A 12404-nucleotide genomic window follows, 5' to 3' on the forward strand; every position below is an offset into this window, starting at 1 on the left:
ATACCATAAAATAAAAGAAATATCTAAAAAAGAGTGATCACACTGCACAAAACAAACAAGAAAAAAATCAAAACAATTTGATCTCTCAGCTTGTTGCTATGATTGTCTGTGTCCATACTTCTCCCACTGTTAGGGGCTCTGCCTCTGGAACCCAAATCCAAATAGACAATCCTTTCTAGAATCTGCTGTTTATCTGGGTATTTTACCATAGCAATGAATGGTAACAATTACACTATTCCAATCCTCAGGGGCCCAAGACCTGGCTCGAAGATGATGGTATCTATGTTGGCTGCTGTACTCTAAAGACCAACATGTGATACCTTTATGTTTGAATGTGCCCAAGAATGATCAACATACTTTGGACTACACAAATGCCATCCTTACTAGATAAGGTAACACTGGCAATAATCCTAGCAAATTCCAGAGGCAGCATCACTTCCTAGAGGTCATTTTGTAGTGTATGGTGAAGTCAAGGAGCACTGCTCTGAGGACTTCCATGGATCATGTGAACCTGCCAGCAGTCTTGCACAAATTCTCACACACTCATCCTTTCCTTCTCAAACCTTGGGCAGGCACCACATCCTTTCCTTCTTAAACCTTGGGCAGGCACCACAGTGGATCCAATATCCATTACCGTGATGAGGGTTATATCTACCCTCAACATGAAGGGAGAAAGATGGGCCCACTCCTGTGGTTGGATCACTACTCTGTTCAAAGCTATTTGATCTCAGTATGGCTACCAAGTACCCCTTCCTCCACCATCTGATATGATCTTGTGGCCTATGATTTGAATCAATCTAGGATGAACTGTGATCACGTTTCAATGTCTTCTGCTTGGAAATCAATTTGGAGAAAGTAAAGTTTATGGAAAAAAAAAACCCGAGAATATCATGGTGGAGGCAGATGGAGACTACATTGTGTGTGGAACCTTTACTCACCTCAGCAGCAAGGTTATTTTTAGGAAAATGAATATCTATGTCTTTTAACAGCCAGCCACTATGCCCAGGTTGTCATATGAGGTAGAATATAGTTTTTGCAGTTATAAAGACTTCAGTGAGTTATGGACCAATGGATTCAACAACCTGGAAGAGGCAGCCAAGAACTGAACTGCATTCAGACCTCCAATATTACGCTATTTTTGTTCAGTGTTCCACAAAAGGGACTAAATCAAACATTTTTTAATCTGTCATGAATTGAGTCTGAGCTGGGAAGCTCTCAGGGAAAACTGAGCGCAGAGCCTCAATACTACAGGAGTGGTATGACAAGAGTGATTTGGAGGATCTTAGACATCCTGAAATGTTTCAGATAAAATATACAAAGGGAGAAAACTGGCTTTCACTCATCCCCAATCCAATCCCAAGATGCCATCCTTAAATAATCTACTTATGTCAGACACTAAATGAACTCTGCCAGTATATGCAGCAGTAAGGTTTCTGCATTATTTTCTTCATGCTAGAGTAGCAAAATTCTTCCTGTTGTCAATACTGCACAGAACCAGCTCCAGCAAAACATGTAATATGTATAAGAGATTTCCATGTTGAAGAAGTAAAGCCTTGGGAGACTGACTGGGCAGAAGGGAAGAAGTTTTGAGGAAGTCATTGGCACTCCCATGAAGAAAGTCTCTGCCTGCAGGAGAATTGTTTACCCACTCTGCATTAAAGAAAACAGAAAGAGACCATTATGGCATTCTAAAAGTCTGAGTGGTAGGGAGAAAGTAATTGATCAAGAAATTATCAAGATTGACTTTCATTATTTAAAATTTATTGTCCGTGTGAATTGCTTTCCTGTTCATACTGTCTATGCAGTGTTGATATATAAATGTGTCAATTAAAGTGTTAGAAAATAAACACAGGCCTTGTTGCAGAGTAGGCCAGACTCCTCCCGCGCTATGCATTGGCACACTTCTACATGATAGGTGTCTTTGTTTGAATGGAAATGGCCCCCCTAGACTCATAGAGAGTGGCATTTTTGGAAGTGTGACCTTGTTGGAGTAGGTGTGGCCTTGTTAGAGGAAATGTGTCACTGAGGGTTGGGCTTTGCGGTTTCAGAAGCTCAAAGCCAGGCTAAGTGACTCAGTGCCTCTTCCAGCTTCCTGTGGGTCCAGATATAGAACTCTCTGCTATATCTCCAGCACTATGTCAACCTGCAAGCTACCATGCTTCCCACCATGTTGGTAATGGACTAAACCTTTGAACTTCCAGCCCCAATTAAACAGTTTTCTGTATAAGGAAATGTGGTGTCTCATCGCAATAATAAAACCCTAAGACAGTAGGCATTTTGTCTTGGAATAACATATTATAGTTCCAGGACAATTCTTATAAAATTAGATGGGTTTCCTTCTAGAGGCTTCCATGTTGATAAGATCCAGCTTTGAACTGAGGGCAAAGTTGTATGATTATGAGTGAAACAGAGATATAGCTTCTGATTCAAGTCCTTTGTTGGGTAGGAAGATGGACTGGACTGTGAGGAAGGCAGATTTCTCTTTGTAGGCACTGGGCATTTTCTCTCTAAAATAGAGGAACTCCAGTTAAGGACATCAGCCATGTAGGAAATCTTCTAAGATTCATGTGTGTTCTCTCAGTTCCATGCCCTTTCTCCCAGATAAACACCTTCTGCCAGATGCTCCATGGGGACTCTGGGAATCCTAAGCGAAATTCTTCCTGTTGCCTATACAGAAAGGCCTTGTAAAATAGTGCAAGTGATGTTTTAGTGTTTCTCAGATTCTAGAACATGAGAAATAAATTTCTGCAGCTTGGAAGGCATCCGGTAGGGTACATCGTGTCATAACAGTTTGGATGGCTACTTCAGAAGCTCTGCCTATTGTAACCTGAGTAAAGAGAGAAAATAGGCTTATTTGTTATGCTGAAAAGGGAAGAGTAGGCACAGCAATAGCAGATGAAGTGTGTGCCAGTAACAGTATACTTTGACATCATCAGAACAAAAAGATCAATATCTCAGAAGATTCTCCTAAATGACCAAAAGAGTGAATATGCCTAGACAAACCATTCTGCATGATGACAATACTTATATTTACTATGGTATTGGTTCCTTATGAGCTTTTCCTTTGAAATTGAAGCCTTTGAAAACAGACAGGTGCTGTTAATATTGATGATGCAGAGATTGAATGCAGGGATGCACACACAAGGATCTCATTCCATACACCTGGAATAATAATAAGACCTTTAAAGCAAGCTGGAAAATATGGTTGTGAAGTAGACAGGAGGAAGACATTTGTGAGATCATAAACTGTTCATAAAAAGAGAATGCTCTTGCCAAGTGTGGGAGCACATGCCTTCAACCCCAGGCAGAGACAAATGAACCTCTATGAGTTTGAGGCTAATCTGGTCTACATGGTGATTTTCAGGCCAGCCAGAGATACAAAGAAAGAACAAGACCCTGTCACAAACAAACAATACTGGGAACTCCCTAAAGTGCTCTGATTCCAGGCAAAGGCAGCACCTAGGTGCTCTCTGTCTCTAGTGTGGATTGAGCAGTTTTTTTAACTTCACGTGCCCTCAGTACCTACCCTCTCTCTCCGGATCCATAAGGCACATGAACATCACATTCAATCTTCCTTGACTTCACGCATTGAGTAACTGGTACATGGAGGCAACATTTGAATGGGCTTACTCTCCTCTAGTTCAGAGGAGAAGATAAGAGGCCAGGAGTGTCTCGCCACAGTTCTGAACCTAAGGAGAATTGAGTCAGCCATGGCCTGTTCTTCACCTGTCCCTGTTTTTCTGGCAAGTGTCAGGTACAGGCCTCACATGTTTAATGCCAGTCTCTTCTGTCCAGGGTACCTTGCGTTCTCACCGTGACTATATCTGTTTCCAGGTTCCATAGCATAGTCTGTGTTTAATCAATTGCCTACCCTCACTGCCTCTCCTGGAGGACCAGTCAGACTCATTTGTACTCTGAGTAGTGATTGTATTGTGGCTGGCTACTACATATCCTGGTACCAGCAGAAATCTGAGAGCTTTCCTCAGTTTCTTCTAAAATACTACTCAGACTCAGAAACATTCCAGGGCTCTGGATTCAAAGATGCCTTGAGCAATGCAAGGCTTTTATTCATTTCTGGAATTCAGTCTGAGGATGAAGCTGACTATTACTGTTAACTATATCATGGCAACTGTGACACTTACACAAAGCACCAAACCAAGGGAGAAGTGAAATCCAAAACTTTGCATTTGATTTCCTGTTCCTGCTACAATCTCTGGACTAAGTCTAAATTAAGAGACAGTTTATTATCTCATAGAGCGCTCATGATGCCTTAGTAGTTATAAGTATGAGAACATCTACTACCTCTCCTTATTTACAATGCTAGTTTGATGCATTCTTAATACATTTTCAATGTGGACATTTCCAAGTGAACATACATCAGTTTCAGGATTTATTTTCCCTCCAGGAAAATGATAGGTGAGGGCAGTGTGTCTCAGTGTGTAGGTGTGGCTCCAAGTCATCTGGGATCTTACATCTTCTTGTTATTGTGTCCATAGTGTGTCCTGATCATCACCACTGACCATTCCCAAGAGTGACCTAAATTTTCTTGTGTCTGTTATTTCCAATGTGTTAGTGGGGCATACATATCCTTCTTTAAGGAGGCTCATAAGAAGGAAGTTCCTAGTATGAAGCCATCCCCTAACTGATGCAGGTGGCAACCACCACCCCTGACCTGTGCCCTAGGAGGCTCTCCAGGTCTTGTGAAGACTTTGTTAGGACTGTGGACAGGAGATATTAAAGATGTCAAATGAAGAAGATCCATGACACAAGAATTTGAGATAAAGACCAAAAGTATTTAAAGAGTTACATCCCAAACAACTTGTGACTTTTAACAAGTCCACAGTGTAGGAAGCCTGAACTTCACTGGCTTCACTGCATGTTATAGAGTGTAAGCCAGAAGAACCTGCTTCCTGTGTGGTGGTATTATTTTTGTTGCCTATATGTATGGATACCACATATATAGGTACTAGAATTCAAGAACACTCCGGGGCTTTTAGAAAAGGCTCCTCATAAGCACCCTTAGGGTTCCAATTTTCATGTATTAGAGCAGTGTGTCGCCTGCACTCACTTCAAAGAATGGCAAAAGTGAGACAGGATAGCCTCTGTGTGACTCCCACTTTGCACACAGATTTGCCTGACCTAGAGCACGTCTGATCTGATCACATTCAATTGACCTTGCTATAAGCAATGGCATGAACAGATTGGCTTATAAATGATAGCCACAATCTCTCACTTCTCTGGAGACAAAAACGTCCTTAATCAGACCAATGTTATATTTGGTCTGGTGATTGCCTGTTTTCTGATCCTTGATAGGCAGGGCTGGTTAGCACTCTGTGGTTTCTTCTAGAAGTTAATCAGTCCCACAAGAGAAGGCTCTGCTTTCCTGATCTAATTGCTTTCCAAGAGTCTCACCATTTAGAGGTTTTGGTTTTTTGGGTTTTTTTATTTTTTTGTCTTCACAGCTTCCTTTTTCCTGATTCCCATTGTCTGTACCTTTGTGCAAGGATTACATGTATTCTTACAATTTCATGTCTGAATGAGGGGTTCCTTGAATTTAATTGACTAAAATTACAAGATTTTTCTGTCTACTATGAAATGGTAAGTAGGGCTTGACAGGGCTGTGAAACATACTGCCCAAGAAGGCCAACAGCTTTGTGCTTTGGCTGTTTTCAAAGTCGAGATTAGAAGGAAACATTGGTTACCAAGGAGCAGCAGACATCAGTCAAACATATCTTTTCTTTGCTCATTCATGTGTACTTTCTGCCCTCTACTACAGCCTAACCCTCATGTCAGTACCCTAAGACTCGAGAATGACCGGGCTCCTGTCTTCCTCTTCCCAATGTGGACATTTTTGAATAAATATCCCTTTACCGTTTTTCATTCTTAATTCATCTTTTGGACTGTCTTATTGAGGACAGGTAGCTGAACCTGGAGTGTTTGGGCTGACAGGGCCCAGGTCTGCCCCCGACACTTCTGATTATGGGCTGAGCTGGCAAGGCATTACAAGGAACGTTAAAGAGGTGATAGTGAGCGGCCAAATCTGCCTCCAGGACAGTCACAGTGTTTGTGTTCCATTCCTGCAATTTATAGAGAGACTGAGGTGCCTGCTGGATTTTTACCCTGCTGTGAGTCCACATCTAGAAACTCATCCCAAATATACACTTCTCCCATTTCCACAATTTCACTTAACTTCAGTCACGGTGGCTTGACTATGTGACATGAAACTTTCCAGAAAGGAAAACTCCCCAAGTGTGAAGTCACACACTGTTCTGCCGTCTGTCGCCACGCCACCTCTGTGAACAGCCCTTCACCTGGTGTCTGCACAGCCTAGGCTCCTGCTCATTATCCGCTCAGTCACATCCTCGGTGTTAAGTGGACTCACTGGGTGCTTCAGAACCTGTGCTCAGTTCCCTGTGTTTTACTCCTTAGTGATCCCGAAGTTGACACCCATGGATGCCACTTTTCAGGTCTGCTGAAGAGAAGGTGTAATGCTCTCCCTTCAAAGGAAAGTGGGACAGTTCACAAATAGAAAGGAAAGAAAGAAGGAACTTAAGGCTGCCAAGTAGAAAAAGTAAAACATGATTTATACCAGGCTGGGCACACTGACTTCAGACAGTTTTGGGGCGGTTCTACGTTATAGGACCTCCAAGTGTCTCCCCCTTATAAGAATACAGCATGTGCCTTTTCCCCACAGCTGTCTCTGAGACACAGAGTTGGTAAGAAACAGCCTTCCAGTGGGCTTGCACTTTTTCATTTTCTTATCATTAGCAGAATAATCTTGTAGACCTACCGTGTTGTGCACCACTCCTTTTGTACATGCATCTAGTTCGCATGGTGTGGAGCGTCTCTGGACTGAAATCCAGAAACTCTTTGGGAATTAGAAACTGGGGCTTCATTCCTTTGTTAACCCCACCAAATGACTTTTTAATCCCACCAAATACAAGCAAAAGACCATCACTCAAATTCCTTTGTTAAAGCAATCAAGTTTTATTTTCTTTCAAGATAGGGCCAATTCCCTCAAGCAAGATTTGAAAAAGATAGCATCAAACATAGGGGAAGATGGGATTCACATAGTACAGAAGAACTGCACAGCTAGGGGATTTTCAAGATTTGGGGGCACTTCCAGAGAAATTTTGGTTATGTAGGAACTCAGATGAACATTTTAAAATTATTTTTCAGAACATCTTATCAGAATATATTTAACATATGAGTCAAAATACACTGTGTGGAGAACATGTGAAATTCAGAAGCATATTAAAGCATGGTTGACTTGAATTTTGAAACAAACAGCAATTAATTTGTCCTAAACATACAACTAAATGGCTTCCATCCTCAAGATGGAGTCAGTCTGGTCCATCAACTTCTGCAATATTGTATGTGGTAACTGTCTATTCTGTTCATTTTTTTGAGGGGCTTTAATGTCCCTCCCTTTTCCATCATTATCCCGCATTCTGTCTGTTAAAATGCTCGTTTTCCTAGTGACTTCCTGTCCAGGTTCTAGAGGGAAGCCTCCCATGCCTCCTCTGTCTCCTGCAGGTGGCAAGACCAAAGCAGCTTCGTTATTAACCAATGGTATTCACAGCATAAAACTCCAAGAAAAACTTTTCTCTATTAAAAATCATAGATGCAAGGAATGTTGGTGATATGGACTAATTTTCCTGAACAGAGAGATTGCCTTTGAAAAGGGCCTAGTACTTTTACCATCACAGAACAAAAGTAAATCATAAATCAATGCATTTGATATTGTCTACTCCATGGGATCTGGACTCTCTATAGAGAACATTTTAGTTTGGCTTAACTGAGGTGGGAAGACTCATGCTAATGTGTTGTGACACCATGGCATGGACTGGAATCCTGGAATGCATGATAAAGAGAAAGCCAGTTGAGCACCAGAGTTCATTGCTCTCTGCCTCCTGGTTACAGATTACCAAATGATAATCCACTTCATGCTCTGCCACTATGCTTCCTTCACAATGATAAACTCTGAACAGTCACAGCTGAGGACTCAGTGAGTTCACTGAAATAATTGTGGGCGGCAGTAAGAAGGTCACTAAAAGAGTTCTTGACACTATGGAAAGACAGAGAGCACAGGGCAGAGCAGAGGCTCTGCAGAAGTTTAAAGCCTAGTACCAGAGACAGACAGCGTGGTGATAAGTCTGAAGAGAGGGATTTGAATCTCCATAGTAGACCCAGGCTCCCTTGTGATCAATGATTTTAAAGGAGTTTTGAGGAAGAATGGGAAGAGGGTGGTGTGGACAGAAACATCTTCTAATACATAAACTCATCTGCAGGTAAAAGAAAATCATGATTCTTGGAAATGTATTGGCTGAAGATGCATAGGCAGTGTCTCTGCAGGAGCCTGGTGAGACCTGTGAGAGGGGAAGGTCTTCAGCCAGTACTAAGGCCTTAGCAGCAGCAGCAGCAGCAGCAGCAGCAGTCAGGCATGGACTCTATCAGTACAGACTGAGCCATCAATGCAAGCCAAAATGGACCCTGCTTGTATTGCTTTCATCAGGCCTTTTGTCACATTAACAGGAAAAGTAACTTGAATATACTCCCCAAATATGTAAGTGGAACAATTAGTGGTCAAGGTGGACTTTGTGTCTATTGGTGTTTGATGTACAGCATCCTTAGCTTGGGTTGTTCTTTGATTCTGACAACATTCTTAGAGTATTTTTTTCACCAATAGAAGATGTTAGTCCAGATATCAACGTTGACAGTCAAAGGCTAGTGTCTTTGTCATGCATCTATTGCTGGGAAGAGACACCAAGACAAAGAAAACTCTTCTCAAAGAAAACACACAACTGAAATAACAAAATATGACATGCCCCACCAAAGAAACTAAATAGGGCTCATAGGTGTTCACAAAGACGGAAGGTGCAAGGGTGGGCCCTGCATAGCTCTGCACCAGGTCACTGCACGGATTATGGTTTTAAGTTTAGTGTTTCTTTGGGATTCCTAACAGGAGGAACAGGCGTTTCTCTAACTCTAGTGTCTACTCTTGAAACTTTTGTCTTCTGTTGGGTTGCCTTTTCATCCTTGATAGGAAGGCTTTTATTTTGTCTTATTGTGACTTGTTTTGTCCTGCTTGGCAGTCACCTCTTGGAAACCAGCTCTTCTCTGAGGAGGAAATGGAGGGAGATTGGATCTGGGGTAGAAGGGATGTGGGGGAGAAACTAGGACCATTTGTAGACAAAGACCAGTGGACAGCTGTATGCCAAGATTCAGTTCAGCTGAATGGAAGGAGTTTATTGTCATTGTACTCTCCTAAGGAAAGAGGGTGTGTCCTAAGCACAGTATGTCACAAACAAAAAGAAAGGCTTGTGCCTTTCCACAATGCCAGAATTTACAGAGTAACAAATTCAGAAGGTGTGGAAGCTTCAAATGCATGATTCTCTAAGACATTTGCAATTGTCTATGCTGAAGAGAACAGCTTTGTATTGCGACTTCAATTTGGAATATCAGGGATCAAACACATATCACAAAGTAAATCTATCAGTCTTTCAGTCTTTCTCTCCCCTCATTTTTCTTTTCTTTGTTTTTCCTTTTATCCTCCCTGATTCCTCGCTTGGTAGCTAGCTGTTCATGGGATACACAGTGGCTTTAAAGGCTTAAAGTTAGACTTCAGCAGACTTCAGCTTCCAATGTAGGCTATAGAATGAAAATAGAGTCTGCAGTGATAGGAGAAGAATGGAAGTCAAGCTGCAGAGGAGATGATAAAACACCTCACAGACTGGTGTCCAGCTACAGAAGAAAGAAAACAGGAGAAGGTCTAGAAGAAGGACTAGACAGACAGATGGACATCAGTTTCTACAAGGGGAAATATAGGAAGATGGCAGTGGAATAGGCTATATCAATGGCAGGGACTCAACCAAGCTGAAGCCCTAGGGACAGACATGAATATTCCAACTATCAATCCTCAAAAGCTACACAGGGTGATAAGTGGAAGTTTCATAGGAAATCTCCTACATGACATTTTATGATCTTCCTTCAATTTAGAAGTTTTGTCTCAATCCTAGCAGAGAGGCAGATCAGGTCACATGTGTGGTAATTTGAATGTAATTGGCCTCAACAAGTTAGCAGGAGGTGGGACTACTAGAAGGTGTGGCTTTGTTAGAGAAGACATGGCATTTTTGTACGAAGTGTATCAGAGTTGCATGGGCTTTGATGTTTCATATATGCCCAAACCATACCCAGTGCCTCACTTTACTTCCTGATGCCTTCTGATCAAGAGGTAGGCCTCAACATGTCTGCCTGTACTCCACCAAGCTCCCTGCCATGTTGGCAATTGACTGATCATCTGAGCTATAAGCAGCCACCTCAGTTAAAGGTTTTTTTTTAAATATTTATTCATTTATTATGCATACAATATCTGCCTACATGTGTGCCTGCAGGCCAGAGAGGGCACCAGATCTCATTACAGATGATTGTGGGCCACCATATGGTTGCTGGGAATTGAACTCAAGACCTTTGGAAGAGCAGGCAATGCTCTTAACCACTGAGCCATCTCTCCAGCCCCCCCTTTTTTTAAATAAAACTTGCCATGGTCATGTTGTCTCTTCACAGGAATAGAAACCCTATTGCTCGGATAGGGTTGGCCATGTTTCTGTTTGGAGTAATGTGGGCTTTGGTGCTTTGGGTTAAAGAAGAAATAGAATGCTTTAAGTACTGTTTAATGGGCCATAGTAGTAAGAACCTGGAAGACCGTGGTGCTAAGAGTTATTTGAACTGTCAGGGACTGGCCCCAGAGGTTTCAGAGGAGAAGAAGTTTAGTATGATGCCTAGAGATTGTTCTTTTGTTATTTTGGTAAAGAATGCAGCTGAATTTTACCATTGTCTGAAGCATCTGCCTGAGGCTAAAGTGAAGAGTTTGGATTAATTCCACTGGCAGAGGAAATCTCAAAACCTCCTTTTCTAGGCTCTGTCCTGTGGTTATTAGTGCTAACTCTAATGAAGATTTATAATGAAAAGGAGCAGGCTGAAAAGGAAAAATTATAAAATGTAAAATTTGAGGAGAAAAGGAGCACCAAAAAGGGTAATGGACCACAAGTCCTGTGTTCAAGGAGGTAAACCATTTAAAAATGGAGTAAAAGGTGTGGTGACTTCAAGGTGAGATTCTACCCAGCTAAGTTTCCAACTTGTGAAAGGGAATTTAATAAAAGTTTGGAGATGGGTATAGTGGTGCATGCTTTTAATGCTAGCACTTGGAAGGCAGAGTATGGCAGATCTCTTAGTTTGAGGTCAGCCTGGTCTACAGAAAAAGTTCCAGGACAGCAAAGAATAGGTAATGACAATATCCATTGGAAACAAAAAGCTGGTAAATACATAATTGAACAAGAATGATGATGTGTTCCAGCCATAGCAAGCAGCAGAACCTGGCATTGTTAGACACCTGTTTCTGGATTTAAAGATAGAAGAAATGAGTTATAGATTACAGCTACTAAGCCAGGCAGGGGTCAAGGGTTTCCCAGAAAGGAGGTCTAGATCTCCATTGGGTGAGCCAGTGAAGATGAAGCAGACCTGCCTCAGAGATTCCAAGATGTTAGAGATGCCAGAGCCATGGGATACATGCTGAGGAGAGCTACTAACAGGGAGTGGAAACAGCCCAAAAGAAAGAAGTGTGATGTAGTCAACAAAGCTGAAAATAAGTGGAGATTTGATGAGGGTTTTAACATCAGACATGGAGATACAGAGCTTGGGGTTTGCCCAGCTGAGCTTTGGTCTAGCTTTGGTCCAGTATTTCCTCACTATGCTTCCTTACCTAAATTTTGGAATTGTAGTGTATATCCTGTGGCATTATATATTGGAAGTATGTAATCTGCTTTTGGTTTTGATTTTACCAGGGATTTTAGATAAGGAAGTACGTAAATCTCAAAAGAGACCTTGGACTTTTAAACATTGTTGAGACTGTGATAGACTAACAGGACTTTTGAAGATGAACTAAATCCATTTTGTATTATGATATTGTTACAAGTTTTTGGGGGCTAGGGAGCAGGTTGTGGTGGTATGAATGTAATTGGTATCAAAAAGCTCGTATGAGTGGCACTATCCCGGGGTGTAGTTCTGTTACAATAGGTATGACTTTGTTGGAGAAAGTATTTCACTGTGGGTGTGAGCCCAGTTGCTAGGTCCACTTACTGTTGCCTTCACATCAAGAAGTAGGTAGTGCCAAGTCTGCCTACGTGCTGCCAAGCACATCACCATTGAGGTAACGAACTGCGAACTGCCACCTCAAAAAGATTTTTCCTTTATAAGAGTTGCTGTGGTCATGGTGTCTCTTCACAGCAATAAACACTAATGAAACTACTAAATAGGAGAATAAGCAGATTTTGAGCCAAATAATTAAAGAACTGAGTTGATTCATTCTGTTGAGTGAGTTGGGAACCATCCTTTGTCTCTTGGGA

This window comes from Myodes glareolus, chromosome 2 (assembly GCF_982192425.1).
Source record: "Myodes glareolus chromosome 2, mMyoGla1.1, whole genome shotgun sequence".
NCBI classification, from domain to species: domain Eukaryota; kingdom Metazoa; phylum Chordata; class Mammalia; order Rodentia; family Cricetidae; genus Myodes; species Myodes glareolus.